Below are 6039 nucleotides of genomic sequence, written 5' to 3' on the forward strand. Positions count from 1 at the left end.
TTTTCCACTCCAACGTTCCAGTAATTCCTGCCCACTAAAAGCTGCACGGATAAATTTGCTTATCCCACAAATAGGCCTATCTATGCAAACGATTTAGATAAAGTTCCATCAATTCACACTTTATATCATCACTATGATATGTAGTGTCATATCACCCAGCCCTAACATGCAGTGATGCTTTAAACACAATTGACAAGATAGTTGATAAAAATCAACAACCAGTCAAGACTGATTGGCTAACACTATTTTTCCACTTGTCTGTGCTCTTTTATTCTTTCATGTTAACGGAAGTGAATAATGCACTATTTTAACTTTAACCAACAATAGAATTGATTACGACATTCTCACCTTATTCCAAAAATAAATAAATAAATATATATATATATATATATATATATATATATATATATATATATATATATATATATATATATATATATATATATATATTCGCTGATCCAGTGCTGAGCTAGTGAATGTCTGAACTAGTCGATGCACAAAATCAATACCCTGATAAAGAGGTTGACTGGCAAAAAGTATTTTATGTATTTTGAAACTACAAAAATACTCATCTTAAATGTATTTAAATACAAATTACATTAGATTTTTTCCAAAGGCTTTAAAATACAAAATACAAAATAGTATTTTGTATTTCAAATGCGTGTTTTAAATACATGTATCTGAAACACTGCCCATCCCTGGATATTGTTACGAACCACTCTGAGACACGAGGGTAGAGGATCCAAATCCAGCTTTTATTAAAGGGGTTATCAGAATCAGAATCCAACAAGCAGAGGGTCAAGCACAGGAAGACAGTCCAAACAAACAAACAAACAAACAAACAAACAAACAAACAAACAAACAAACAAACAGGGGTCAGAGGCACAAGAATAATCCACGGGACAGGCAAGAAATCAAAAAAAAAAAAAAAAAAACAAGAGACAAGAAAACCAGGGAAAACTTCACAGTGAGTGAAGGGGTGAACCAGGCTTATATGGGGTGAACTAAACAAGAAGATGAGATACAGGTGAATGTGATAATGAGTGCTGATGAGTCCAGGCAGAGAATGATGGGAGATGTAATCTGTGAGTGAACATGAGAGTCTGGTGTGGAGTGCCCTCTGGTGGCTCTCAAGGGTGAGTGATAGAAGTACAGTGCGTTCAATGGATTGATGCTCAGCTGACAAAACATCTTTCCAGAAACATTCATTCCATAAAACAAAAACTCATACAAAAACTCATACAAAAACTCCATAAAACAGTTTGGAAAGCTGTGAGTTTTGAAAATGACATAGACCTAGGACCGTTATAGGCTACATGCACAATTAAAGGCAAGACACTTCAGGCAAAACATAGTTTTTTTCATGCACTGGTCAACTGGTAACATTTAGACAAGACTCTACTGGTGAACAGGGTAAACATCACCATACCTTCCCCAGTTTAAAAATCACAATAATTTTTTTTTTTTTTTTTTGCTTCCATAACATGTATTCTTTCAGACTATTGGAAGAAGACTTGTTTCTGGCTGATTCATAGAGTGATAAAAAGAGAAATCCAAAATCTCATCTGTAAAAACCTTTAACTCTAACCAAATGAACCGATCATTTTAGAAAATTATGATATGTGACCCAAAACCAGTCATATGGGTAAAATTTTTGAAATTGAGATGTATACATCATGAAAACTGAATAATAAGTTTTACATTGAGGTGTGGTTTATTAGGATATGACAGTATTTGGTCGAGATACAACTATTGAAAAATCTGGAATCTGAGGGTGCCAAAAAATCAAAACATTGAGAAAATCCCCTTTAAAGTTGTCCATTTATGTTGGTGATTGTGCTGCATTCACTCACAAAAATAAATGTTTTATATATTTACGGTAGGAAATTTACAAAATATCTTCATGGAACATGATCTTTACTTCCTAATGCTTTTTGGCATAAAAGAAAAATCGATAATTTTGAGCCATACAATGTATTGTTGGCTATTGCCACAAATATACCCGTGGGACTCGTGACTGGTGACGTGATCCAGGGTCACATATTATATAATGCCACATTTTGTGTTTAAACATACCATTTCATAAAACTTGTAACACAAAACAAGTGTCTTGACTATGATTAATAATCTGTGGAAGGTGTGGTGATGTTTACCCATGTGACGGCCAGACCATAACAAAAAGTTGAATATGAAATAGCTAATTAACAGTGGATTATATGGTGGAATGTTAACATAAACTTAATTAGGCTCTAAAGGAGTAGTTGTTAGACTTTTTACAGTTAATATTCATCAGGGTCAATTTGATATGTAGACAATTTTGGGGAGCTTGAACTTGGTCACAGACAGTGCCACTAATTCTGAGTGAAACGGATTCTCAAATAAGAAAAAAAAAAAAGTAGGGTGTTGTTTGATTATGTCCATCTTCTTCATGCAACCTAAAAAGCTTCTACTTGCTCAAATAAAGAAGCGTATTTGTTTGTTTGTCTGTAATAGATAGGAAACTGAGAGGATCCGACATAGAGGAAGAACAACAGAAAAACAGGAAGCGAAGAGGGAAAGTTCAGGCCGGTGATTTCATGGTCTGAGGAGATGAACAATATATGAGGATCTGCAACGTCTAGGCCTTCATTAATAAAGATAGATTTGAAAACTGCATTCATTTCAAAACGCTCTCCGTCCTCATAGCGTTTTCCAAACAATTTCACACTGAAACGTCGGAAAACACCAAATTCACCCTCATAAAAGCTCACTGAGATGATAAAAGACAGAACAAGACATAATCAGGTTATCCCACAAGTCTTCTGGCAGGATGGTTTTATTTAGCCGAATATCTCAGCTGATGCGCAGGCTATAGCACACACTCACCATTATATGTTTGGTCTAAAACACAACTGCTCTCATGTTTTAGCCTACCGCAGGACAGCAAATGCGAGTGAATTTTCGGTCATTTTTGCAGGACTGTGATTTGAAGAGTGTGCAAAGTAACATATTTTAGCAACTGTGTGAAAGTGAAGCACATAACAAGCACAATACCGGTATAAACGTGATATCTATGGGTTCAATGCGTCACATGACTAAACTTACATCATTGTTTTTAAACGTTATAGTGTGGACAAGGCCTCAGGGAAAGTGTTTAGTATCCTCAGCACTGCAGTCATGATGCTGATAACAGTGAATGTGAAAGAAATGAGAAGATGTGATGGTAACACTGAGAATACTGTTCTGTCATTTATGAATAACTGCAGGAACAAATTAGTAACGCACTGTTAACGTATTAACTAATTAACAAGAATCTTTGATTAACAATTTAGTAGTGTTCACTTCTCTGATCAATAACCATATTTTGTATAGCTCCCAGAGGACTACTTTATACTAATATACATAATAATGCATAATATAATTAACTCTAAAGTGAAGAATGACTCAAGTGTTGCCAAATCTATCGGGAAGAATTACTATCCAAAACCTTACAAAACCCTCAAATGCTTGCATTGACTTCAGTTGTATATGTATTTCTGATGTTGCCTGAATTATGTGTCTGATAGAGACAGTCAGAAAAAGGTTATTATATGAGGGAGAATAAATGTGTTTGTTTGTTTGTTTACAGTTTAGCAGCAGGAGCGTTCACTGTAAGTACAGTAACAGTTACAGAACACACCTTCGATTGTGTTTATGTGTCTTTCAGTCATCTTTAAAATTATGAAATGCATTCCTTGCTGGGTTCTTCTGAATTCAGTCTTTAACTCTCATGTGAAATCAGCAAATCTGAATTCAACTACTCTTTTGTTCCTCTATAAGATATCTTGATAATCTCATTCATGAAAAAAAACAAAACAAAAAATCAGTTGTTTGTTTAATATAGTATGTATTCAATAATATTATAACATGAGTTGGTTGTTAAATTATTGAACTGGAAAAGTGATTTAGGAGTTAAATTAGTTCTCAATAACTGTGATGTTCGATTTATATTCTAATTAATCAAAAATAAAAGTGGAAGTATTGTATGCAGATATTGTTGTCTTCCTCTGCTTCCTTGAAACAAAACTAAATATTTAGCAAAAATCTTTTGACATTGTGTTGTGTTTATGTTTATATGTGTGTGTCCCTACTAGATCTGACATCTCCATTTGGGCAATATATTAATAAAGTAGATCATTTTTATATAAATATTTAAAAAAAATGTTTTATTTTATGCAAAAATGGTGTGCATTTTAATAGTATGTGTATATTGATGATTTCGTTTGATATACATATATTTGTCAGCCTTCATATGATCTGCTTTAGTGATCCTCAAACTGAGATTTGACTTAACTGTGTTTGGAAATCTCATCATTTTATTATGATTACCCCCAAAAAATCTCCTTCAGTGATTATTTTTACCAGCAGGAACAGAAAATCATTTGAAATAGTGTTATTTTTGCTTATATTAAACACCATTTAAGACACAACAACAACACAACACAACACATCAAACACAAAAACATCAGTTGTTTGTTTAATATAGTATGTATTCAATAATATTATTATAACATGAGTTGGTTCTTAAAAGTGATTTAAGAGTTAAATTAGTTCTCAATAACTGTGATGTTCGATTTATATTCTAATTAATCAAAAATAAAAGTGAAAGTATTGTCTGCAGATATTCTTCCTCTGCTTCCTTGAAACAAAACTAAATATTTTGCAAATCTTTTGACATTGTGTTGTGTTTATGTTTACTATGTGTGTGTCCCTACTAGATCTGACATCTCCATTTGGGCAATATATTAATAAAGAATTTTTTTTTATTATATAATTTAAAAATATGTTTTATATTATGCAAAAATGTTGTGCATTTTAAGAGTATGTGTATATTGATGATTTCATTTGATATAGCCTACATATATATACATATATTTGTCAGCCTTCATATGATCTGCTTTAGTGATCCTCAAACTGAGATTTGACTTAACTGTGTTTGGAAATCTCATCATTTGATTATGTACAGATTACCCCAAAAATCACCTTCAGAGATTATTTTTACCAGCAGCAACAGAAAATCATTTGCAATAGTGTTATTTTTGCTTATATTAAACACCATTTAAGACACAACACAACAACACAACATGGCTTCCACAACACATTTCTGATAAATCAGAGTTTTAGTTTGCAAAAGCCATCTAAAGAGATCATACTCTCTGATTTCACTTCATGTTTGACATTTTACTTGGAAAGGATGGTGGAGTTTTGCGGACTTGATTCTATTTCTCAGTTCTGTGTTTTAGAAAAAAGGAATGTTGTATGTCATAATGTTTTGGTCTGCGTGTCCAATCAGAGAAACTGGACGCTTGAATCAGCTGTATCTCGGCAGAACCTGCACTAATTCACTCACATTTTACCATGTTTATGTGTTTATTTCACCATGATGTTGCCTACAACATTTTTCAGCTCTGCAAAGACTATAAAACTTTATAATAGCTTGCATTACTTAGCCTATATATAAAACTTTACTCATTATGCAGTTTACATAAAAAGGACAAAATATGTTTGTTGCTTTAACTCATCAAAATAAGTTAAGCAATTTTAAACTTTTTTTTAAAAAGTTATACAAGATTCAACTCATTTATAGGCCTAATTTAAGTTGAAATTACTTAAACACCCAAGTAAAAAATTTAAGGCAGCAACTTTTTTAAAGTGTAGCCTACTGTATATAAGCCTGATATGTGAATTTCAAAAAGGCTATATAGTAATATAATATTGTATATAATAGGCTATGCAAGACAGAAAGATAGAAATATGAATGTCACACTTTGATGCATATTTTTTCATATGGACCTGAATGCATTTAATCTAAACATGAACTTTATAGTAATTTAACGGAATTATTAAAAAGTGTCACCCTATTGATGTCCCTGAAATATTTGATAATTTTTTAGTAAAAAAACTGAAAGTGGAATATTTATGTTCAGTGTTTTGTTTTTATCAAGCACTTTCGCATGGCCATATATTAGTTGAAGTTTCAGTCTCTCCATCAACTAATGACGCTGCTCTCATCAGCCAATC

The sequence above is a fragment of the Scardinius erythrophthalmus genome, assembly GCF_964197995.2.
Source record: "Scardinius erythrophthalmus genome assembly, chromosome: 13".
Taxonomy (NCBI): domain Eukaryota; kingdom Metazoa; phylum Chordata; class Actinopteri; order Cypriniformes; family Leuciscidae; genus Scardinius; species Scardinius erythrophthalmus.